Source organism: Thalassophryne amazonica, chromosome 23 (genome assembly GCF_902500255.1).
Source record: "Thalassophryne amazonica chromosome 23, fThaAma1.1, whole genome shotgun sequence".
Taxonomy (NCBI): domain Eukaryota; kingdom Metazoa; phylum Chordata; class Actinopteri; order Batrachoidiformes; family Batrachoididae; genus Thalassophryne; species Thalassophryne amazonica.
In genome coordinates, this window is record NC_047125.1 from 25,833,745 (window position 1) to 25,860,621 (window position 26,877).

Sequence of the window (26,877 nt, forward strand, 5' to 3'; positions counted from 1 at the left end):
GGACTCTTTTATCTCTCGGTTTAGAAACTGCATTTTCAGGGTACCTGCCTAGGGTTTGGCAAAAGACGCAAAAGTATTATTGGTCTGAAGATGGTGCAAATCTATTCAAATCTTTCGTGACCCAAGTCAAGAAAGATTTGAAGAAATTTAGTCGTGATTTTGAAATATGGTGTTGACAAAGACTGATAAGCAAACTGGGCTAAAAATATTACTTGTTTGTTGGAGATAATTAGACGTCTGAATTGAATTTCCATCTCTCTTGCAATAAAAGCTTCAGTGGTGGAGTTTTGGATGTCACCTGATTCTACCTAACCTTAGGCCAACCCATAATTGGACAAAGGGGTGGCTCTTGGGCAATGCATAGGCTGGACAAATGAAGCCTGAATTCACCCACCAAGGTCACTGCTTGGTTTGAACCAAAGTCCGTATTGCTCGGTGGCAAGAATGTCAACTACTCTGCTACCTCAGCAGCGGGTCCGATGGGGGTAATCAGTTTAGTAAACTCTACTTTGTGGCTTCTTTAGAATTAGCAGAACATTCTTTGATTAGCATCCATACTTTGTGCTACGGTATTCTTATGCCTGCTAATGCCAAGCCTTCCTACCAGTAAGCCACAAATACACAACTTTCCCTCATTATGAGTTGAAGAATCCGCTGAGTTGGTAGAACATAGAGCAATTATCCAAGCCTGAGAGTCAGCAAGCGGCACTACAGCCTGTTAGACAGAGAAAATACCTTGTTCTCAGAGGCAGATAGTGCTCATCAGTCCAAGACCCTCTGTGACTGACTACCCTGTCTTTGGTCGCCGCGGAAGAGAAAAGGGAAACCACTAACAGGGCCAATTTAATAGGCTGCAAAACGAGAGTATTGGAGTGTGGGTAGGAAAAAAAATAAAGCATCCGAAGGCACTCAGTGATGTATCAGTCTGTCAATAGTAATGGCAAGTTGGAAGCTGGAATGATGGCGCAAACCTACATTTTAAAATCCAAGAGGCTGGTGTTTTCTACTTTAATAGAATTAGGTGGAGGGGGTGGGCATTATTCAGCCGACAGACTCCAGAACCTCTTGACAGTGTGTCATGTCTCAAGCAACAAGAGCATGTTGGTTAATATCCATAGACAGGGTATACAACTGGCAAACTCTCCACGACTTCACCTATAGGGTTTCTGAAAAACTAGTTTGAAGCTCAAAAGTGGGTTGGTTTTTGGATGTCGCCATCTTGGAAATGCCTAACACCACCTGGCCAACCCATTCATGGATAAGGTAAGACCTGTGTTGCCTAAGCTAGACGATGGAAGCCTAAACATGCCCACCTATCTCGACGTTGCCAAGCTAGCTAAAGCTGGGTAACTTTAGTCTGGGGGTTTAACGCTTATTATTACAAACTGGGTGTTGATTTGTAGAACAGGTGGTTGAGTTTGGGTTTGTCCAGCACAATGCCTCAATAGGAGTTTTCAGAATTCCAGGATCGCTAATCTCAACACGCACTTAAAACCAGTCGTCAAACTGAACATGTCGAATTCAGTAATGTGCTTCTACAAGCTAAAGGAGCTACTCCTCCTCGATGGTATCGTTAAGAAATTAGCCTTTTCTATTGCAGTGTGTTTCCCCACAACGGCCTTTCTTACCTAACACAGGCTCTGCTAAGATCTTAAAAATATATGAGGGGGTGTGGTACAGTGCAGTGTTTCGGGACCTCCCACTATGATTGTGAATCAGAGCAGTCTCCTCAATACTGAATAATTCAAGCTGAGAAAGTATCTGCTCAGTCATTTTTTTCTTTATGCCTGGTGTTTCAATCCATGTTTCCAGTCAGCAGCCATCCCAGCCATGCAGGTCAACTTAGAATTTTGATTTGGTTTTACTTCATGTTTATTGTATGTGGACAGACTGGAGCAGTCTGGTATTGATTGTCAAGATGTTTCACTACCTGTGAAGGCTGAATGCATTGGTGGTGGGGAGGGGGGGGTTCAGTTTGGGACCAGTTCTTCAAGATATCGTGCTGGTGAGAGTAGGGGTAAAGTGGCCATCGGGACAATTGAGATCTGGGTATGTACCTGGCAAATGTTTCAACAAAGCAATGCCTATGGATTGCTGAGCCATCCAAAACTCTTCCAGTTATAGGCCTGTTAGAGAAGATGCCAGTGGAAGATTTGTCACTGAGGATCATTTTCTGAAAATTTTTGTCCAAACCCAACATTAATCTTCAGAGATGTTCTTTGAATTTTTTATTTTATTTTTTTTTACTCTATGAATTCTCAACACTCCAATCAGTGCTTTTGCTCTAATGGGCCTCACACTCATTCAGCTAAGTTGTTTAGTCATTATTAGAAACAAAATTGAAACTATGGACACCCAGTCATGGGGGCTAACTGACAAAAGGTACAGATTTCAGGAGGGGAAAAAGAAAATATTGCCAAACACCAAAGGAATGGTAGGGGTTTGGAGCTAGGAATTAGGCCTTAGGGGTGTTGGCTATGGTTTTCCAGTTAAGAATTGGGAATGGACAATTTTCAAGTTGAGCCGCCATCTTGAAACAGAGACTTCCGATTTGTGATCTTCTCACTCGCGTGTTTGGCGTCATTAGAAACAGCATGACGCCTCATGGAGCAGCTAACCAATCGGATGTTATGACATGTCACTGCGCGACTGACCGATCGCACGTTATGACGCCTCATGAAGCAGCTGACCAATCAGATGTTATGACGTGTCACGGCGCGACTGACCGATTGGATGTTATGACGCCTCATGAAGCAGTTGACCGATCGGATGTTATGACGTGTCACGGGGCGGCTGACCGATCGGATGTTATGACATATCATGGGGCGGCTGACCGATTGGATGTTATGACGCCTTACAGGGCAGCTGACCGAACGCATGTTATGACGCCTCACGGGGCGGCTGACCGATCGGCTGTCATGATGCCTCACGGGGCGGCTGACCGATCGGATGTCATGACGCCTCACGGGGCGACTGACTGATCGAAGCTGGATGCCGGTTAAACAGTGTCTCTAGAAGTCAACTCAAGTTGCTATTTCTTGTTTCTTTTTGGCTTCAGTGTCCTTCGTTAGTGCCGTGTGACCGGGGCTTTACATTCGTTGCTAGGAAAGTTCAACGACCAAAATACCAACATTCTGAGCGCAATGAACATGTTTTCACTATTTGATTTCTTTGTACGACTGACCTCATCATTCAAGCATTCAAAAGGCTATTCCTACCACTACACAACTCCAAGCAGCGATGAGAGTTTCTTGACAGTTCTTGTTGTTGAACGAACCCGTGTCTCCCTAACCAGACAGAGTTGTGACGTCATAACGCATGTGCGTAGGCGCTGCTCTATTGCAACTTGAAAATCCCCCATTGGGGGTTTTGTTTCTGGCCTAGGGGTTGGGTGTTTTGGTTTTGGCTTGGGGTCCATCAACAGAGCTAACTGCACCCATGCCAACTCAAGTTTCTGTATGGAAGGGTTCCGATTCAAACCCCACCCCTACCACATTTCCTCATGTAATGTGGAGTTGTGTCAAACTTGTGCCAATTCGACATTCAGATACACCTTGGATTTGCTGTGGCGACCCCAAGTGCAAACAAGAGAGCAGCCGAGGGTCTTAGTTTAATCTTTGTGATTAGCATACTATCCATGGGGGGGGGGGGGGGGGGGGGGGGGGATCTATTTTTCAATAAGTCTTATTAGAATTCAAGAATTGTCTTTTGGTCTCACTGCAACCTGCCACATTAGAATACCAATGAGAGGTGAAAGGAGAAGCTGAGGGTGTAGGCAGTGATGATGCAGGATGAGCTGGGGGTATGGACGTGCAGGAAGGGCTGTTCCGGTCGCCCCCGTTATTTATTCCAGACGCTCCCAGTGTCCCATTACTCATGCAGCAACCTGAGAGCTCTTACTCACTGAAGCCCTGTTAAAGCCCTGCATCAGCAACACCGAGAGAGAGGGGAGAGCAATAGACAAAACAGAGGTGAGGCGAAACACTCATCCTACTCCGAGTCCCATTTTTCCTGAGTGTCTGCTCACGGTTGCTATCCAACCTCCATTAGCCTTCATGAATAATGAAAAGAAACAATGAGTCTGTTAGCATTGAGCCATTTTCCCCTTCAGTGATGAGACCAAGAACCCCTAGCAGAGGGGGTGGACATTTAGGTAAGCAAGGTTAAGGAATTGGGAAAGGTAGAATAATCAATCAATCAATCAACTTTTTTCTTATATAGCGCCAAATCACAACAAACAGTTGCCCCAAGGCTAAGTACTCACTTGCCTTAGCTCGTTGATCTAAAGGAGAAAAGTTCTTTTTGGTACAGCTCAGCCTTTCTATCTTGCTGTCGGATTTGTGTCAGGGGAATAATCATTCATGGACTCCTTATCTGCTTAAGGTAAAAACTTTGTTTGCCAAGTTTGCAGTGAGTTGGGTTTCACGACTCTTTAAGTGGGCGGGATGGTTCTATACATCTATCTGTCCATTCACTCTATACATTTTATAGAGTACGTGTCTAGGTCTTTCGCTCCAAACTTGACAGAAGTCAACGCCCGACCACAGAACCACCCCAGGTCCTGGATATCGATCACCCAGGCAGACATCTTTTGTCCCCCACATGACTACGCCCAGGTCTGTCCCGCAACCTATGGGCACCTGGAAGGTCCTTTTCCTGAGCAAGGACGGCCATCTTTATCTGCTACTCCCATTGGATGAGACACCACTCCCACACAAATACTTCCCCAGCTAAGGCCAATACCCGTTCATCTGGGTGGATCTGGACAAGTATCTTGTCAAAGAACACAGAAGGTAGGGTAACTGAGAATCGTAAATGTGCTTAGATATCAGTAGCCCAACTTCATATTCTAATGAGCTAATTTGATGCCAATACTTTTCACATTTTCACAGCTATGCATCCTAGAAGGTAACCGTTTAAAACCTTGTCCATACTGTCGAAAACCTTAGAGCAGGGGTAGGCAACCTGTTCCAGAAAGAGCCATGAGGGTGCAGGTTTTCTTTGCAGCCACTGACTCCACCAGGTGATTTTACTGATTAATATCACTTTGAGCAGATGGAATCAGTTAATCAGTGAAATCACCTGGTGGAGTCAGTGGCTGCAAAGAAAACCTGCACCCTCATGGCTCTTTCTGGAACAGGTTGCCTACCCCTGCCTTAGAGGGTCCAGGAGGGTATTTGTGGTGAATCGTCATTGTGATATTTTGCTTTCAGGATATTTGGAGCTAAGACATTGTTGTCCCTTGTACTTTTGTGGAGCCCCTACATGTAGTGACTTCAACGGGATGTCTTCTGGAAGCACCAAGGTTGTCCAAAAGTGACATTACTGGCATGATATTGTCACAAGGTACACGTCTGGTGCCTTACGTCATCAAACCTCACTACGTCGTGTTGGTCAGAAGCTGTTGTCCTCACACACCTGTTTGTTCACGATATAGACCCTGACCTTACAGCATGGAGAACGGTGCTTTAAGTGACATTTTCAATACTTTTACTTGCAATAGATGATGGTTCTGTATTGTGGTCTTAACACTTTTACTTCAGTAGCCAATCTGATTACTTCATCCACCAACAGTTTTATCTTGTCACTTTGGGCAATGCTGTGATCCAGATTCCGACTCGGCTGGTCTTCTTTGCTTCTGCCCAAGTTGCTATTTATAGGTATAAAACCACATTTGTTAGCACCTAACACTTTCTCATCTTCTATGAAATGACTCGAATGCCTCAGCGGCTGGTGCGAACACGCAGCCTGTCAGGACCACCGCCATCTCACCTTGTTGCGAGAAGACTTGAAACACCTCAAATCTGACAGTAACTGCCGACCTCAGACTTCGGTTTGGCAATAAATGGCAGCGTGAGCTGAGAGGAAGAGAGCTGAATGGGTTGTGAATACAGATGCGTGAGAGAAAAGGAACACACTCAAGGTCCTTTGAGAACAGGAACGGTCTGGGAAGAGCCTTTAGAGTCCTAAAGTCGATGGACAGAGGAGTTTGGTAAGAATGAAGGTCCACGTGTTTCAATTCCAGGTGCTCCCAGTCCCAGTGGTTATCATCCAGGATGAAAAGCGCTTTAGTGTGGTGGATGGACATGCAGCATGGTCCATGTTTTTGGGTCTGACCCGCCTTGATCTATACCCTCATCAATCCAGTTGGTCAACCAGTATCATCTATGTCAGGGGTGGGCATCGAGGGCCGAGACACTGCAGGTTTTCCATGCAACCATTCACCTCAGCAGGTGGGTTGTTGATGAGCTTCTCCTCTGAACATAAACACCTGGTTGTCAATGAAATCACCTGCTGAGACACCTGATCATTAATGAAATCACCTGCTGAGGTGACTGGTTGCACGGAAAACCTGCAGTGTCTCGGCCCTTTATGGCACATGATTGCCCACCCCTGATCTATGTGAACAAATTCCGGCTTGACAATGACACCTTTATCTTCAAATTATCAATCACTTTGAACAAGCTCTTTAAATCCATGTAAAGTAGCCATGGTGAGATCATTATGCCTTTGATCTTCGCTCTGAAATTATTCGATCCTGACTGTTATTTTTGTCCTGATCCATGATTCACACCACTCATCTTTGATCACAAGCTTTGATCTTGTTTATCTTGATTCCTTTGACCCTGATGCGTGTTTCGCAAACTCAGGATCACAAATTAAGGAATTATGATCAACAATCGGTGCTCGAATACAGGCTCACCAGTTGATCTGGATCTCCAGCAAAGCATTCGTGTGTTTTTGCAAGACTCGAGGACGATCTGTCCCCAAACTTCACTGCCGTTTGTTTGAGGGTGACAGGCACACAATCGACATTGAAATATTAACCTCCTTTACAGACCTAATGAAGGAATCAATATCTAAAAATCAATTTGTCGTCGGAATTTCCCAATAGTGGCATATTTTTACTCTTGTTTTGGATTTTTTTGCCGACTATAGACTCAGGAATGTGGATGATCCAGAAATCCATTTGAGCTAATGGGTGAACTGTAGGGCCTGACGTCCATTGGACTTTTGCTTGTCCCCAGATACAATAGAGTGAAAGGGATGCGACGGTATAACACCTCTTGATGGGATTCCAGTCCATCATAGGTTATTTCCTCCCGTTGACAGCTGGGCAGACTGGGAGACTGCAGATGAGTTTTCTCCAAGGACACAGACTGGTACCTTAAAGCAGACTCCTGGACTCCACCCCTGGACTTGTGATTGGCAGTCTAACTCCTGTCTAAAGATACCTGCTTTGCCGTAGGTCAGGTCTGAGCTGGTCCTGCATGGTGCCATATCCACCACCCCATAGAACCTGCTTAAGTTGGGGATGCCAACACACAATGATGGTACAACCAAAACTATTTTTGTGAAGAAACTTACAATAGAACTATGAGTTCAAGAGTCTAGAATCTCTAATTACCAGATTGGGTTGCACCAGTCGAATCCCGGAATATATACATCCAGTCACCTCCAGCTCTGACGTGTCTATAATCTCAGTAGTCTGCTGTCACGGTGACGGCTAAGATCCATTGCTGGATGTCGGCGTCCGTACTCAATTGCTCAACTTGTGTCAGCCTCCTCACAATTGCACATGTGCAATTTTCTGCTTGGCAATGCATGTTCTCGACTCAATCATCCACCGTTCTTTCTCTGCTCGGCTTCTGGAGGGGTGCAGGTGAAGGGTTTTCACACTCAGCGATTCTTCCCTGTCTCCATCTCCGGGCTGCACCACTTTAGTTTCGTCTCACCTCATTTTACGCTTCCTGTCATGTATTTAAAATGCCAAATAGTGTTGGGGGGTTGGGGGGGTGATCTCAACGGTGGGTTCAGCGAGAGACACGCTGGAAGCTGTTTAATAGTCTGCTGTGTATACATTAGATTCCAGCTGATAAGTAATGTTTCACATTTTAGCCTCCGCTGTGTTGGCGGTGTTGGTGCTGATGGCGAGATGGAGGCATGCTGGTGCATTGTTACTTGAAGGCACCCACGCGTTCACATTTCTCCTGCGTAAGCCCACTTGCTTTTTCCATTTCACCATTTCTGTTGGTGGGGTTGTCACAGATTTAGTTTGTCGTCGCGTCTTGTTAGCGTTTCAAGCCGAGCTTGTGTACAGTGGGTTTTCCTGAAAAGCGTTACGGGCAAACGCAACAAGAGTACGCCACCAAAAACTATGTATTTTATTGTTGTGTATACAGACTGACAGGTTAGTGGGGCGGCAAAGCAAAACAATTGTTCATTTTGTGATAAAAGCATGGAATTTGGCACCAATATTCTAAATTAACTGTTTATTTTCAGATATGGAGCCATGCTAGAGCTGACCTCTAATAAGCGACAGGGGTCAAAAATTAAAAATGCTCCAATCAGGTTGAAAACTACACCACATTACTTGTCTGATCATAACTATTCCAAAAAGGTATAGTTTGGACTGTCTATGACTGAATGTTTTGGAGTTATGGGGTAAAAACAGCAAAAATGGTGACAAAGGTCACAGATCAAAGGTTAAAGTTGCTCCAATTTTGGTAAAAAGTGACTCTCTCGTAGACTCTCTTCTGCTTCGTGCACTTCACTGAGCACCGTTTAAAGAAAGCTCCATCAAACCAAACAAACACCGTCAGATCTGACAGCATCAAAGGTTTGGCTTTAGTCCTGGCTGCTTTATTTTGAAGGTGGTGGCGCTCTTCCCACCTTAAATCGGCATACAGTATTAAATGTGGCTGTCAGATTTTGGCCTCTCCACTGCGTTTACTGAAATAGAATCGCTGTTCTTGGAAAATAGATTTTGGTGAGAAGTTAATGGCAGTGGTGAGGACTGCAGGTGCGTTTGTCGTGCTTGAGGAAATTGCACAATGAGGGGATTGATGTCCTTTGTGACTTCTTTTTTTTCCAAGGGGAGCATCAGGTCCTGCTGTTATGGAAAACAAACAGGGTGCTAAAGTAGGTATTTTTTTATTATTATTTTTAAAAGTGTCACATGTTGCACGTCCTCTCAGGCACATGAACCCATCTCATTCTTGAGCAATTTGAAATTATTGTTATGTGTTTATTGTTTACTCGTCGGTTTGATATCAGCATCATATCTCCAAAATTACATAAATGGATTTAAATGAAATGTGGTGCAGAGGTTAGACCGTTAGATGAAGTTAGGTAGAGATTAACCGTTTGTGTAGATCTGGACCAAAGATCGACTTATGCATTAGAATTTTTAGGCCTTTGATCCCGATTCCTTTGATCTGATCACAGCAGTACTGATTACTGAAAAGATATCTTGCCAAGATGATATCCAGAGTTCAGATGTCAAGCTGCCCCCTCCCCCCCCCAAAAAAGTAAAACAAAATCGAACAACTGGTGGCAACAAAAATGAAACCACCTGCTAATTTTCAGTATCAACCATGAATGACCAAGTTAAAAGTTCAGTAATTACAACAGAATCAAAGTTCAGGAGCAAAGACGAGTGATGGGCATTAAAGTTCAGGATTAATCATCAGTGATTATGATCAAAGCTTATAACTGTGGCCTAAAGATCAGCATACAGTATCAGTATTTAGGATCAAAGATGAGAAACCTGATCAAAGATCTGGATTACTGATCAGGATAAAATACCAACATTTAAGATCAAAGATTAGCCACCTGGATCAGAGCTCAGGGTCATGGATGAGGATAAAAATCAGTGACTAAAATTAAAGATTGGTAGCCTGAATCACAGATCAAGATTAAGCATGTGTGATTGGGATCAAAGATGAGACGTTTGGATCAAAGATCATGATCACATCAACAGAATGCAATGCCAGTGACTAGGATTAAAGATAATCTGGATTAAAGCTCTGGATCACAGATCAGTATCAAAGACTGGCCAAATGAGATCAACAATGAGCAAGTACAATCAAAGCTCAGGATCGTAAACCAGGATCAAAGGTGATCAGGATCAAGGAGAGGAAAATGTCACAAAACATTTGTTTCCAAAGTGCCTTTCAACTTCATCATTGCAATTTGTCATGATCATAGACTTAGGTAAGCTACAAACTGTGTGCACACATTTATCTTACAAGCTGGACAAAAATCTGCACCAACCATGTTGTCATGAGAGCGACGTGGCGCGTTGATACATTTCTCAAAGGGTACAGGACAATAAGTTTGCAAACCGCGTGTGCTTCCTGAATGAAGGTAATAGCGTCCCTCAATCAAAGGTTGTTTTCGTCTCCCTCGCGGTCGGCCAATCCTTGGCTTTGTAGTGTCCAAACACTCAAACGGAGACTTGGACGGACAGAAGTCTGCTTGATTGCAGAGGGGTCAGTGAGGATTGCTGCAGGTTTGATTTCCTCGGGGCAATTGACAGAAGAAAGGCACAGTGGGGCATCTTTTTCTGAGTGTCTTCAAAGTAAAGTGGGTGCACAATTTCCTGTGTGTTGGAGGATAGCACTGTAGCTACGCAGCGGTAAATCATCTCCTGTCGGAAAGGAACCGAAGAAATGGACAGCTGTGTCAAGTTCTACTGCCCCCCACCCACCGGAATGATTTCTCATTTCGTAGCAACTTCAGCGCGGTGCTCAACCTCTGCACAAAAATAAATCATTAAGTACATGTATGAAGTTACAGGAAAGAACGCTCAGTCCATTAGCATGGAAGCTAACTGCTTTAGCAAAGGAGCTAATGTGAAAATTAGCATTTGTAACACACAAAGACAGAAGACTGACAGACAATATATTTAATTAAAGCATACATTTTGTGTATATTTGGACAAATTTTGCACTTAGTCATGTTTTTCATGTTTTGTATTTAGCATTAAGGAATGTGGGTTTATCGTTGGAATAACAACATGATCTGACATTTTGTTTTTAGTGATGTCATCAAAGCCTGCTAGCTGAAAAATATGTGGGGTTTGCCTGACTTTGGCTAAAAAATACGTAAGACGTACAGATTTTTGTGTATTGCTGTTTAGTTTGTTATACTATGATTTTTTTTTGTGTGAGAATAGAAGTCCATGTTAAAATCTTAAAATTCTTAGTAGATATACACTTTTACAGGCTGGAACTTTTTTTTTTATTTACGTATATAACTCATCAGCTGACTCTGTTCAGCCATAAAATTCTGATTACTTAGGGGCATCCAGATGTAAAAACCATTGCCAAGTCAGCAAAAAATACGCAATTATGGCTCTATTTGTTAGCGAGCCCGTTAGCCTCTGATTAGCTCTAACGTCAAGGCAGGTGGGCGTGTCCAAGCTTCAGTTGTCCTGCCCAGATCATGCCGATCTTGCCCACTTTCCACCACTTTACCCGTACATGAGTTGCTAGGCGGAGTCAGTCACTGCCAAGATGGCGACGGCCCAGATAATCTTGACTTTTTTATGGAGTTGGCTGAGTTGAAAAAAGTGAGAGGATGGAGGAGGAGAAAAAAAGTGAGGAATGAGTTTTGAAGTGATTAAATGGGCCACAGGTTTGGTTGTTCCATTTTCCTCAAACTCCACCAGACATTGAAATTTTAAGTTCCAAAGGTAAAGTGTCAAAGAAAAATGTCTTTCCTCTTGTGGGGGTGGTGTTGTTTTTCTTTTTTGTTTCCTCCTCTATCTATGCAGGTTGAGATCCGCTTTGCTCCACACGGCACCGCCAATCCTCGTAGATCCGAAAATGAGCCAATGTGATTACATTTAGCTCCCACTATTAATTAATCAGGAATATCCAAGATGTTACTGCGCTTGGTTTCATTGTGGAAGGTTCCCGGTTCAAACCCCAATCCTATGAGTTTCTCCACGTAATGTGGAGTTGCGAAGGGCATCCGGATTTGCGTGGTGACCCCAAGTGGACAAACAAGGGGGCAACCGAAAGCACTTACTATTAATCAGGAACCCTGTCTTCCGTAGAAAACGTCTGACCTCGACTTCATTCCAAATTAAAATAATTCCTCTGCGAGAGAATCTGGGGAATAATTTCCTGAAGGACATCCATGTCCTTAATTACACCGCGGGCAATTCTCTGCTACAAGGTTAGCATGGGTAGCATTTTCAGATGAGAACCAGGAAATGAATGCTAGCATCAATCGTGTCACGGTACTAAACCTCGCTCCCCTTTCCGTGGAGACGCAGTGTCCTCATTAAAACCCAACAATGTATTAAAGAGCACAATTTACATGTGGGTAATAAAAAGTTATGAATTTAAAACTATTTATTGCTCATCCTCCTACTTTTAATTGCCTGATGATGCTGTTGTGCTGTACAGTTAGACATTAGATGTCTAGAACTGTGATAAACCGGTGCATGAAGATCAGAGTTGCCCATGAATGTGACCTAGCCTGTGGTTTGATGGCGGAATGCATCACAGTTGTACCATGTGGGAAAAACACCTGCCGCACCACGCTATCATAACTGTAGAACAATCTCTGTGCTTTCAGAAATCCTGGTTGGAATTCCAGGGGATAACGGGGGAGGTCTGACACCCCCCCCCCCCCCCCAACCGCCGCCCAACTAAGACTCGGAGCCACACCCAAAACAAGTAGCAACAGCACTTTAGAACGGAATCTAAAATGAAATCAACGTAAAGGGATCTGAAAATGAATTGAGTCTATCTCACCCAAAAGTTGAGGGAGTTAATTGCAACAATCTGTAGACTCGCTTTACTAATCCGACACCTGCCGTGCTAACCCGCTAACTGCCCTGCTAAGCACTTCTTAAAAATGAATAACTTCAAAGTAAAACTTCTGCAAAGCTGGAAATGTCTAAAAGTGTTAATTTTGTATTCCTGTATGGATCCGTTGTGTTCGTCATCGTCGTCCTCCTTTGTCTTCAGCTAGCATTCAGCCATTACCGCCACTTCCTTGGGTCTGATGTCTAGACAGTAATTTCATGGATAAATACAATAGAGTTCACCTCCATTTGTCTCTCCTGATTTATGTGCAGGTCCTTGGATGAATATGACGTATACTGTAGAAAGAATAGCAGCCATCAGGTGCGTATTTGGGTGAAACGGTGCAGAAGTTAGCTGCTGTTGCTAACGGGTAGCAAAATGTTGAATAGATGTGCGCTTTTACTCTGGTTTGCACCCTTAACACTGACTGTGTTAACAGTAACACCGACTGTGTTAACGGTGCATTGCCTGGGTGTGTAGGTGGCTTCCCTCATACATCTATTTCTTGCACACTCACTTTGTTTTTGAAAACTGCTCACTGCAGATATACTCACGATTACAGAAGCCTATAAATAATTCAGAGGTGTCCGCTTGTGTTGGTGGCTTCTCCTGACATTTTTACTAGTTGCCTCCAAAGAAGCAGATAACTCCTTCAGAGTTGCCTGTGTGTGTTGGTGGCTTCCGTCACTTGTCTCCTCCTTCGATTGTTGCTCAGTTTTTCAGAGATGACAACTCCTTAATGGCTGATCTAAACGAAGTCTGATGTATATCAGTGGTATGGTACTTGCTGGGAAATCTACTGAGAGTAGGTATTTCACAAAACCTGAGAGACCATCCAGGAAGTAGACTCATGAAGGAAGCAACCAAAAGATTAAATGCAGACAATATGGTAATCCATGGTAAATCTGTCTGGAGCAGGTTTTTCCTCAAGAAGTGACTGGCCGTCTGTGAAGGAGATGAGTGAGAGAAGCCACCAGTTCAAAAAAGACTATACTATAATGCACAATAGTAAATCCGTCTGGACTAGGTACTTCTCAAATGAACAAAAAATGTGTGATGGAAACCATCAAGATTAGAAACACAACCAATATGTTACTCGCAATATGTTTGTCTTGAGTAGGTAGTTCTCCTACCAAAGTGACCATGCAAGAATGCTACGAGTGAGGTAAGCTACAAAGACAAGAAATAATAAGACTAGATAATCTTTTTTTGTTTGTTTGTGTTTGTTTTAAACTCTGTGATATAATATGAGGTTCAGGGTGTTTGGGCTTCCTTCATCCCACCAAGGAGACAGGATGTGTAATCCATCATTTATTTATAGCTGATAGAAAAATGGCCGCCACAGTTGCTCCGTTTCTTAAAATGTTCAAGATTACAAATTCTAAAAATGTATGTGACATTTTATTTGGTAAATATCAGATGGATTAAGAATAATACACAATAGATAAGTAACGAACAGGCTGTTAAAATACATTTAGTTAGTGGGACAAACTCTGCCTAGCAACATTAGCTCCAAAACACTCCACTGTACTTTTCTTTGCTTTGTCCTCAAAAAAATAAAAAAAAATAAAAATAAAAATAGATTCATTTTACTCATGTCCTGACATTTTATTCTGTCCAGGCAACCTGTTCAGCCTCCAGACATTTCCAGATAAGACCTGATATTATAATCAAATCAAATTAAAATGAGCTTCCTATCAGCGTAATTAGCGAACAATGCAATTGGCGAGTTTGTCCGGCGGGTGCCAGATTTTTAGTTTGACAGAATCAGATTAGATTAAACCTGCCCCGTAATAAAAGGCGCCTCAATGCGGGTGACGGGTAGGTCTGTGGAATTAGCTGCCAGCTAAGTAAAAGGGTGCAAGCCGCATGAGGTCGGGGTCACAAAGAGAGGCTACGCTAACAAGCTAACGCACTCGTATTTTACATAGTGTGAACGCAGCGGTTAAAAAAAAAATGAAAATCTGTGCTGTTAGCAAAAAGGAGGCAATGACTCGGCATATTTAGCAATTCCCATAATGAAAACCACAACATATGTTGCTAGCTACTCAAAGGACATTTTTTTTATAATGCACAACAGAATTCATTGGAAGTAATCCGAGCCAGTTTCCAACATTATTTCATTACAAAGTAAATGGATTTTCTTCATGGAGAACTGAACTCGCTTCCCATCTTCCTCTGAACCTCATGAAGTGTCGTCGGGCGATTAAAATGTGGTGTGATCTCCTTCTTTCCAACCAGAACAGATAAATATTGTCTCATGTACCTTTTTAGGTGTTGGTCATCAATATTTGATAAAGCTGAAAGAGATATAATGTTGGAAGCAGTTAGCTAGCTCCAGTTAGCCTAAAGAATGTGCCCAGTGGAGCCTAGCTTGCTAACTGTGGCATTAGTGATAGACAACATAGTCAAATACGGCGTATATCAGTAGATATTTTTTAACACCTAGATGTATATCTGTATGTCACACAGCCAGACATGTAATATTAACTAGAATTGCATTTGATTCCAGGAAATATTCTAAGGTGGAATTTTGCTCAAGCATAAACGGGGGGATCTGGTTTGAAGTTGTAGTCCAGACATTATTGATATGACTAAATCAGCTTCAATTTCTATTATTTTCTATTATAGATATTATATTCTACTGGAAAATGTGAGGACATTAAAGGGTTTAATGCTGTTCCGGTCTAGCACGCGGTCTTATGACTTGACGTTTTCTAGGATACAATCTGCAATCCGCAGTGTGATGACGCAACGTGCCGGACTAGCATGATAAAGACCAAGTCAGCTGTAAGCATCTCCTTGGTCTTCTCCAGTCACTGGGAGGAAACTGAGGCACCTGTGTGCTGGATAATTGTGCCACATAGACAAAAAGCCATAGCTTTCTTAGATATTCTTTATCCTAGAGTCCCTACGCACCCATTTGTTTGATAGAAAGTCAATCCGATGGCACCCAACAATCCTCCGAAGAGACTTGGTATCTGGGGGCCGACAGTCCAAGTCTAGACCAAACGGAACAACTCTGTGCCACCCTTAGATACTCTATTCCCGTAGAACCAATCTGACATCACTGCAGGCCGGTCCAACTTGATTTGATGCATCAATGACTGGAAGAGTGTGTGTTTGTGTGTAAGAGAGTGAGGATTAGTGTGTGTCTAAAATGCCGGGCACGTTCCGCTTTAATCAGTGCCAAAAGCTCGACTGACTCCCTACAGCTTTGGTGAGCTGGTCTTCCACCAAGACCCAAACATGCGCGAACATCGAAGAGCGGAACTGTGAGAACTGTCTGGCTTCACCCCCGGACCCCCCGTGGATCAGCCGGGACCTCCTAGCAACATCTTGAGTGTGCAGTCACCGCTAAGGAAAGAGAAGGTGGACAGAGAATAGGACCACGGAGGAGGAAATAATTTGGTCCTTGAAAGCCTGCAGACTGAGAGGCTTCCACCTGCCTGCTGTTTTTTGGCTAATTGGCCTTCAGGCTGTTGACGCCGTGCCAACACTCTCAGACAGCCATATTTTCCATCTCTCTCTCTCACTCTGCATGCTTCCTGTTTACTCACTTGTGCTGTTGACATCCTCTCTTTTCCTATCCTTGGAGCGAGCTCAATAGAGGCCGCGAGTAATTGCGGTGCGATGGGATCCGAAAGGCCAGTTCCTGAATGGAGAATCATTATTTTCATTTTCCTCACAGCGATTGCCGAGTGAAGCCACAATGAGTCTTTTTTACTGGGGTTCTGGTGGAATTCAAGCAGGTAGCTCAGTAGAACACGAGCCAGCCCACCTATAGGAGGACCTGGGCTTGATTCCTGCTCCTGATCCCTGTTTGATCTCTATGGTCCCAGTCTGCGCAGCTGGAAATGGTTTCCGGCATTGGCAGGGGTAGTAACCTGTGATGGACTGGTGTTGCAACCTTGAGTAGTTGTACTCTCACTGGTTCATGCTAAGGTATCCGTAGAGGAGCTCTGGCACCAAACAGCCTCACTGTCCGTATAAGAGTTACGACTTTTATCTCTTGAAACTGTAAGACTGAAGCATTATGTCACCAAACTGGACCCTATAGACCAAACGCATCTTCATCAAACCGTTCTCTACACCAGCGTTTTCCATCATCACACAGTAGGCAAGACTATCACATTGCATCATCAGAGTGATACACCAGCATGTCAATTCATCAAACGGCACGTTATGATGTCACACCTCATGCTAGGCTGGAGCGTTACATTATCACACCTCATGCTAGGCTGGAGCGTTATGATATCACACCTCATCCTAGGCTGGAGCGTTACGATACCACACCTCATCCTAGGCTGGAGCGTTACGATACCACACCTCATCCTAGGCTGGAGCGTTATGATATCACACCTCATCCTAGGCTGGAGCGTTACGATACCACACCTCATCCTAGGCTGGAGCGTTACAGTATCACACCTCACACATCACTCGTACTACAAAGCTGCATTAGGATGTCACGCCTCAGTCACGCTAGGATGCAGCGTCAGGATGTCATGCCTCAGTCACGCTAGGATGCAGCGTCAGGCTGTCACACCTCAGTCACACTAAGATGCAGCGTCAGGATGTCACGCCTCAGTCATGCTGGGATGCCACATTAGGATGTCACGCCTCAATCATGCTAGGACGCCATGTCAGGATGTCACACCTCAGTCATGCTGGGATGCCACATTAGGATGTCACGCCTCAGTCATGCTAGGACGCCATGTAAGGATGTCACGCCTCAGTCACGCTAGGATGCCACGTTAGGATGTCACGCCTCAATCATGCTGGGACGCCATGTAAGGATGTCATGCCTCAGTCATGCTAGGACGCCATGTAAGGATGTCACGCTGGGATGCCATGTAAGGATGTCACGCCTCAGTCACACTGGGATGCCACGTTAGGATGTCACGCCTCAGTCATGCTAGGACGTCATGTAAGGATGTCATGCCTCAGTCATGTTAGGATGCCATGTAAGGATGTCACGCCTCAGTCACGCTAGGATGCCACGTTAGGATGTCACGCCTCAGTCATGCTAGGACGCCATGTAAGGATGTCACGCCTCAGTCACGCTGGGATGCCACGTTAGGATGTCACGCCTCAGTCATGCTAGGACGCCATGTAAGGATGTCATGCCTCAGTCATGCTAGGACGCCATGTAAGGATGTCATGCCTCAGTCACGCTAGGATGCCACGTTAGGATGTCACGCCTCAATCACGCTGGGACGCCATGTAAGGATGTCATGCCTCAGTCATGCTAGGACGCCATGTAAGGATGTCACGCCTCAGTCACGCTGGGATGCCACGTTAGGATGTCACGCCTCAGTCACGCTGGGATGCCACATTAGGATGTCATGCCTCAGTCATGCTAGGACACCACGTAAGGATGTCATGCCTCAGTCATGCTAGGACGCCAAGTAAGGATGTCACGCCTCAGTCACGCTGGGATGCCACGTTAGGATGTCACGCCTCAGTCACGCTGGGATGCCACATTAGGATGTCACGCCTCAGTCATGCTAAGACGCCATCTAAGGATGTCACCTCTCAGTCATGCTAGGAGCAGTGTAAGGATGTCGTGCCTCAGTCATGCTAGGACGCCACGTAAGGATGTCACGCCTCAGTCATGCTAGGACGCCGCATAAGGATGTCACGCCTCAGTCATGCTAGGACGCCGCGTTAGGATGTCACGCCTCAGTCATGCTAGGACACCGCATAAGGATGTCACATCTCAGTCATGCTAGGACGCCGTGTAAGGATGTCACGCCTCAGTCATGCTAGGATGCTGCATTAGGATGTCACACCTCAGTCATGCTAGGACGCAGCGTTAGAATGTCACGCCTCAGTCATGCTCAGACGCCGCGTTAAGATGTCACGCCTCAGTCATGCTCGGACGCCGCGTAAGGATGTCACGCCTCAGTCATGCTAGGACGCCGCGTAAGGATGTCACGCCTCAGTCATGCTAGGACGCCGCATAAGGATGTCACACCTCAGTCATGCTAGGACGCCGCGTTAGGATGTCACGCCTCAGTCATGCTAGAACGCCACGTAAGGATGTCATGCTAGGACGCCGCGTAAGGATGTCATGCCTCAGTCATGCTAGGATGCCGCGTTAGGATGTCACGCCTCAGTCATGCTAGGACGCTGCGTAAGGATGTCACGCCTCAGTCATGCTAGGACAGGATGGCATATCTAATTCTTACTAGTATGGATGCTACCAAGTCACACTGCGCACTTGACCCTCGAGCTACATCACCACATTATGCTGATACTTCTCATTTTTGCAAGTTTGGGAATGTAAAAATCCCAAAGGTCGTATCACATGTAATTCTGTTTGCAAAGATATTTTCTGGATTTCAAAGAATCTCTGATTAAAAACTCTGTGCATGTTTTCTTTTATTGGCTCCAGCCAGCGGGAATAAGCAGCAATGCATCATCGAGCAAAGTTTCAACAAGGAGTGAGCTTATTACGGCAAAATTAAATTGGCTTTGATTATAAAGGAGTACGGCCACTTAACTGACAAATGGTGACAAGTGTCTCGGAGTAATTAATAGTCCTTCACCGGAGAGCAGGAGGACAGAAGCCAGAATTAAATTTGTGTTGGATAATACAGTAGAACGAAGGCATCAGCCAATCAAAACTGTCTTTAAAAAAGAGGGGAAAAAACTTTTTTGTATTAAAAATGAGAGACGGGGAGAAAAATTTAGCTCCAGGGAGTTGAAGCTCCAGTGAGAAAGAGACGGCGGAGGAAGAATACGATAATGTGGCTGGGCAGCACAAAATTGAATTATTTAAATGTACGCACTTTAATCATGACCATGGGAGTGCAAATAAAACGAAGGGAGAGCCAGCAAATGAACCAGAACTCAGACAGAGAGGCACGGGTGGAGAGGGGGAGGGAGAGGCGCGCGCCATGTTGTGAAACTGCACACAAACCAAAGCGGTCGTCACCACAAAAGAAAAGAGGTGTCAGAGGAAAATATTTATTTAAACTTGTTTTCTTTCTGTATTGGGGAGCAGGTCACTGAACTCTGGGAAATATTCTTTGACCGTGCTTAAAGAAGACGAGTGATGGAAGCCACCAAGACACCCACTACTACAACCGCTACAATCTACAGGCTGCTGTTCTGCAGTCATCTGTCTGTGATTAGTAAATCTGTATGGCGCAGGCATTTCTCAAAACCTGAGTGATCATTCGAGAAGAATACAAGTGAGGGAAACCATTGAGAAACTTCAATAACCCAGAAGGAATTGTAGGTTTCTATGGCTGCCACTGTTAAATCTGTCTGTAGCAGGCAGTTCTGTAAAAAGCGAGTGACTGTGCAAGAAGAAGACTCATGAAAGAAGCCACCAAGATACCCAAACAACTCTGGCTGTGATTGAAAAATCTGCCTGGTGCAGGTTGTTCTCAAATACTGGAAGAGTGTGCATGAGGGGAGCCACCAAGATACCTATGACAACTCTGTTATGGTCATCCATGCCTGTGACTGCTGAATATTCTGGAATATGTTCTGAAATACAGAGTGACTATACATGAAGGAGACTAGTGAGGGAAGCCACCAACACACCCATGACAACTCTGAAGGGGTTACACACTTGTATGGCTGTGATTAGTAAATTTGTCTGGAGTAGGCAGCTCTAAAAAAAAATACTTAGTGACTGTGCATGAAGGAGAATGAGGGAAGCCACCAAGATGCCCATGGAGTGAGGAGGTTGAGGACATTTTGCAGCAGTTATTTTGCGCTGTGTGAATCCTGTGTGCTCTCTTGTGTGTCAGCTGTACTTCCTATTATCCCAGATTAGCAATCCTTCATTTCACGTTCCTGCCTCATTTCCATAATCATTCATCCTCTGGTGTTACATGCTAGCAGCGCTGTCTTTCTCTCAGCTAACAAAAAAACCACATCTCTTACCAATTTCTGTTATTAGCGTTGAAGCCTAATGACTTCATCGGAACTTATTGGCCCTAAGCCCCTGCGGTGTGTAGCCGCAGGCCGGCGGGCTGAGCTTTGCTGAACAGGAAAAAGGTCTTTAATTAAATAAATGGACATGGCATTTGCTAAGCTTCATGTAGCGTCACCACTACCACCAAGACAGCCTCATACCAGGACTAAAATCGAACTTTGACCCATCAATCATTGCCCCTGCACACATTAGGAGGGGAAAAAAACCCACCACACAAACAAATGTCAGCGTTTCTTAACAAAAGAGTCAAGGAAATTACCCAAATAATGTCACACAGGTCGCTTAGCTAATCTGGCTAAAGCACATTCAATGAAAGGGAATGAGGTTGCTATGGCGATGGCAATTACAGTGCCACAGAAATGCACAGTACTCAAACAAAAGGCACTGAAAGTCCATTTTCTTTAAACAAACAAAAAATAGAACTAAATGCTAAAATACTCTTGACCGTTTCTGTTTCAAAAACATAAACGCAACACTTGTTTTTGCTCCCATTTTTCGAGCTGTACTCAAACATCTAAAACATTTTCTGTACACACAAAAGACCAGTTTCTCTCAAATATTGTTGACAAATCTGTCTGAATCTGTGTTAGTGAGCACTTCTCCTTTCTTGAGATAATCCATCCCACCTCACAGGTGTGACGACATATCAAGATGCTGATTAGACAGCATGATTATTACACAGGTGTGTCTTAAGCTGGCCACAAAAAAAGGCCACTCTAAGACCTTCTGTCATCTATGGGCCATAAATACATTAAAATTGATACGAGTTTGTACAATGCACTTTGGTTAGCGTTTCCCCAACAACAAATCTAGTCACCACTTTAGATTGCTAAGTAGCCATCTAGCTTGCTTGATACACGCTATCCTTAGAAATGATTAATCGGATTCTGTCAAGTGTCTTTGGCTGGATGGTAATCTTAGAGTCTAATGTTTGCATTAAGTTACAGTTTAAATAATATTGAGTAGCTAAAGCTAATGTTTGACCTAACATTAGCTGTCTGTTTGGTAGCAAATCTTGCAAAAGTAGCAAATATTGTCACTACAAACAAACAAACATTTCCCTTACCTAACACTAGCTGCCTTGTGTTCGTTAAGGCTAACATTAGCTTTAGCTAGCAAATCTTGTAACGACAAACAAGCATTTCCTTTACCTAACATGAGCTGCCTTGTGTTAGTTAAGAATAACATTAGCTTTAGCTGGCAAATCTTATGACAAGCATTTCCCTTACCTAACATGAGCTGCCCTGTGTTACTTAAAGCTAACATTACCTTTAGCTAACAAATCTTGTAACTACAAACCAACAAACATTTCCCTTATCTAACATTAGCTGCCCTGTGTTACTTAAAGCTAACATTACCTTTAGCTAACAAATCTTGTAACTACAAACCAACAAACATTTCCCTTATCTAACATTAGCTGCCTATTTGGTGATGGAAATGTTTGGTAGTAGTTACAAGATTTGCTAGCTAAAGCTAATGTTAGCCTTAACTAACGCAAGGCAGCTAATGTTAGGTAAGGCAAATGTTTGTTTTTTAGTTAAAAGATTTGCTAGCTAAAGCTAATTTTTGCCTTAACTAACATGAGGTAACTAATGTCAGGTCAGGTGAATGTTAAGGAGTTACAAGATTTGCTATCTGAAGCTAAACTTTGTCTTGCGTAACATGAGGCAGCTAAGGCCCCAAAAACAGCATCATTCTTGACATCAGAAAAAAGTGATGAGGGAGGGTGGATTTTTGTTCAGTACAGTAAAATTTTGAGGCTGGGAAGTTTCAATCGCTATAGAAGAAGCAGCAAATGAGGAAAAACTCACCTTGCAACCATTAAACTTAGCGTCCAAGCTACTTGTCCAGCATAGCACATGCATACTGGCTGTAAATATGGTCGCCAGGATATATATATATATATATATATATATATATATATATATATATATATATATATATATATATATATATATATATATATATATATATATATATATATATATAATGGGGCCTGATGTTAGGTGAGAACAAATGTTGGCTAGTTCAAATATGTCAAAGCTAAAGAATTTTTTTTTTTTTTTTTGGCACAAATTGTTGTATAATTAACCATCTGTGTGTTGCTGCACTGAATTTGTACTGAAAATTTTCTTTCTAAGAAATAAGAGCTGAAAGAATTTACATTTCTAACGATGCCTATCTATATTGTAACAGTCAAGTGGCCTCTGTGTGCGTGTGTGCGCCGTGTATATGGCTTCAATCATGCAAAAACTGGGGATAGTTGACATTTGCCGTTTGGTATGCTTATGTATTGTGGGTCAAGGATGAATGCTGCAAAAATGGCAAGTTGATAGGACTTTTTTTTTTTTTTTTTTTTTTAGAAATTAGCAATTTTAGCTAACCAGTAAATAATGGACATTGTGCAGCAATACACCAAGAGAATTCATGGTTTTGAGGTTTTAAATGTTATTGTGGTGTCATTACATCATTGATTTTATTGTGTTTTTGTAGTTCAATTGGTTTAGTCACTTTAGATGAGTGTTATGTTGCTGTTACCATGAGTGACTTAGGCATCATGGTACAATAAGTGAAATACAGTGAGGCAAATGACTATGTTGCACGTTTTCCCACCTAAAAAGAATGGAAAGGTCTGTCATTTTTATCCTAGGCGCACTTCAACTGTGAGAGTTTGCAATTACAGAGGTCAGACGTTTCATGTAGATGCTGACCAAGTTTTCACACACTGCAAAAGGTCCACTCCTCCAGAGATCTTCTCCAGATCTTTCAGGTTTCGAGTTTCAGATTCCGCCAAAGATTTTCTCTTGGGTTCTGGTGTGGAGACTGGCTAGGCCACTCCAGGACATGCTTCTTATGGAGCCACTCCTTTATGTGTTTTGGGTCTTTGTCATGCTGTAAGACCCAGCCACAACCCATCTTCAATGCTCTTACTGAGGGAGGGAGGTTGTTTGCCAAAATCTCACGATACATGACCTCATCCATCCTCCCTTTAATATGGTGCAGTCATCCTGTTTCCTTTGAAGGAAAGCACCCCTACAAGTCATGTTTTCACCCCTATGCTTCACGGTTGTGACAGTGTTCTTGGGGTTGTTCTCGTCCACCAAACATGGTGAGTGGAGTTGATACCAAAAAAGCTCTAGTTTGGTATCATCTGACCACATGACCTTCTCCCATGCCTCCTGGATCATCCAGATGGTCACTGGTGAACTTCAAATGGGCATGGACTTGTGCTGGCTTGAGCAGGGGGACCTTGCTTCCCTGCAGGATTTTAAACCATGGCAGCGTAGTGTGTTACTAATATAATCTTTGCAACTGTTGTCCCAGCTCTTTTCAGGTCAATAATCAGGTCCTCCTGTGTTGTTTTGGGCTTTCTCAGAATCATCCTTACCCCATGTGGTGAGATCTTGCATGGAGGCCCAGACCAAGGAAGATTGACAGTCATCTTGTTTCTTCCATTTTTTAATATTTACGCCAACAGTTGTTGCCTTCTCACCAAGCTGTTTACCTGTTGTCCTGTAGCCTATCCCAGCCTTGTGCAAGTCTACAGTTTTGCCCCTGATGTCCTTGGACAGCTCTTTGGTCTTGGCCATGGTGGATAGGTTGGAGTGTTTATTACCACCCTTGAAAAATGTCAGCTACCGATTTTATACCCAATCTTGGAAAATCAAGATTGGGTAACCAATCTTGAGCCCATGGATCCCATGGGCAATGCGCTAGTATAATTTAATTGGGAAACCCCCAATGCCTACTAAAATGCTCCAAATGTTCAGTCCATTTCAATGGACAGCATAAGCAGTGGATCAATTTTTACAATCCGGACAGATGGCAGCAGTTGAATGCACATGTATGTATATATATTTAATGGTGCTCCCGAGCGGTTCGTCTGTATGTTGTTTTTGTTGTATTTTCTCTGTCTGGCTAAACTGCTGTTGCGTTTCACATAGGCTTTAGATAAATTCGATGTGATTCAGCAGGCATTTTCAACTGCAGGGCACCTCGTCCCCTACAGCTCTGCAATCTGTCTCCCAAGAAAGACTGCCGTTTCCTTTCTGGTCTACTTCCTTTCTCACGTGTTGTAAAATTCTTCCCTTGCGCTACACCATGTTCCACTCCCTCTCTGGCGCCTTTGTGGAGCCTTCGCTGCATGTAGAAATTGTATTTAAAACCTTAAATCCTTGTCAAAATTTGTCCCTGTGTGCAGAAGATTACTAAGAGCCAACATTATTCTGGAACAGCTCGCCCGCCTCGTCGTCCTTTGAGCATATAGTCTGATTATTACCTTCACAATGGAATGCAGAAGAGTCATTTTCACGTCTTGGTAAACGTGTAAATCAACATCTGCTGATGTTACAAGATTAAAACATTTTAACTCTATGTTTAATAACACTGAAAAAGCATTATTGTGCCTTGTACTGTAGCTTTCTCGCAGAGTTGGCAAGGTCTTCTTTGGAGCACAGAGTGATGATAACACGCTCCAGGGCCTGTTCTGTGCCTTAAAGTTGGGGAGGAGGGGGTCCGTCCTTCCATAGACTTCATGGCTGAGGTAGAGCAAGGTGGAGCTGAGCCCATCTGGCCTCGACAGCTGGGTCCACAGCTGGAGAGACAGACAGTGACAGCTGACTTGCCACACTGCGCTCGACTGGGGAGACGGATGGATGGATGGCTGGCGGGAGAGGAAGGAAACAACAGAGATAACAGACAAGTTGAGCTGAGCGAAATAGAGATGCATAGATGTTGCCAAGCCACTGGCAGCCCTCTGATTATGCGTTTCCACCACAGTGGAAAGAAAGTAATTGGTGAGAATAGAGGATCGTACCCCATTTTTCTTTAATTGCGATAAGAAATGTACATGATCGGCTTGTTTGATGCATTGACAGTTGCCTTACCCCCCGAGGGGAACTAGACCTCATTGGTTGTGGTGTTGCCAAGGCAGTAAAAGACTTTGACTAGGGTAAACAGCTGAATCAGCTCCTGATATGTAGTTCCAGCACCCTTTGGGGCATGCCTGTACTGTTTAAAGATTCCACCCCACTGATAGATATCAGATCGTAATTACCAAACACCCAATTAACTGGGACTGTGATATTTAATGTCAAATTGGCAGGCATTGGCACTCACAGTTGTAAATGTCTGCAAGAACTTTAATGAAGTATTTGGCTAGTGAGCAATGAGGTGATTCTTCATCAATGTTATTGGCCGTTTCCAGGGTCCCTGACAAGGTTTTGCAGGATTTTCAAGGTCCTTAGTTAAATGCTGCAGGGATGTTGATGCAGTGCCTCGGCCCCACTTCTGGCAACACAACAGTTGTCAAATGATAAAGTCAAAGGTGTCAAATTCCAGAAGGGGAAGACTGTGACCATTGAATTCCTGTGTTGCTTCAGCAAGAGTGACCAATTTCTGATTTTCTCTTCTTGCCTCAGTGAGTGACATTGGTGGCTTGGTCACTTTTGGGACCAGGCAAGGTTCACTAAGTCATCAAGGACATGCCAAAAATCAAGGTATCAACCAATCACAGCCACATTAGCCTATAACGTCTTCTGTATTGTCAGGGTGTCTTATTGGCTTTCCTCACTCTTCTCCTTCTTGCACAGTCACTCAGTTTTTGAGAATGGTCTACTCCATGCAGATTTACCATAGAGTGCCATACTGTTTGTATTTCTTTATAATTGATGTAAACCAAGTCCAAGACGTATTCACTGGCAGCTTTACCATCAGACAGCCTCATCCACAACTACAACAAAAGACTCCAATCTGTTATTGATGTTAAAGGGGACAATACACGTTATTAAGAATGGGGGTATGTAAACTTTTGATCAGGGTCATTTGAGTAGTTTCTGCTGTTGTCATGATTTAAAGATTAAACAGTTGCTTGACAATAAATGGCTTCACCCAAACACTAACCATGAAAGGTTAGTGTTTGGGTTAGTGAAAAAGTTTATCATTCATATTCTCTGAAAAATGGCAAAAAAAAAAAAATCTGCCAGGGTATGTAAACTTCTGAGCACAACTCTGTCTAGAACATAAGACAAGCATGGAAGGCCAGTGCACAAGACATTGTTTGACTAGCTGGCTAGATTTATACAAGTAGTAATTAGGGGAATTGCAAGCAGTGTGTGGTCATGTGATAAGATCTTTGACACAGAGGATGGCTCAGGTGACCCAGTTCATAATCCATGTATCAATGGTGTGGCAAAAACCAAGGAATGTAAACGGAGAATTAACCTTTGTTATTTACAGGTAAGGCAAAGCTGGAAACAGACTAATGCACATCACAATATGGCAATGAATTCCACTTTAGCTGGATTTAGGTAATTAAGG

General features: G+C 43.6%; 1 protein-coding gene and 2 long non-coding RNA genes across 3 annotated transcripts in view; 1 reads left to right on the forward strand and 2 right to left on the reverse strand.

Annotated features, from left to right (window-relative positions):
* Positions 1 to 26,877, forward strand: part of LOC117505355 (neurexin-1-beta-like) — a 513,547-nt gene that overhangs the window by 76,504 nt on the left and 410,166 nt on the right. The gene's annotated exons all lie outside the window — the stretch shown is intronic.
* LOC117505359 overlaps positions 1 to 26,877 on the reverse strand; it is a 308,495-nt gene that overhangs the window by 7,106 nt on the left and 274,512 nt on the right. The window lies entirely within an intron of this gene.
* LOC117505358 lies at positions 10,371 to 26,211 on the reverse strand. Its single transcript, XR_004559079.1, has 3 exons — positions 26,066 to 26,211; positions 23,423 to 23,424; positions 10,371 to 10,384 (listed from the first exon to the last, which is right to left on the reverse strand). It is a non-coding gene; the product is annotated as an uncharacterized LOC117505358 (long non-coding RNA).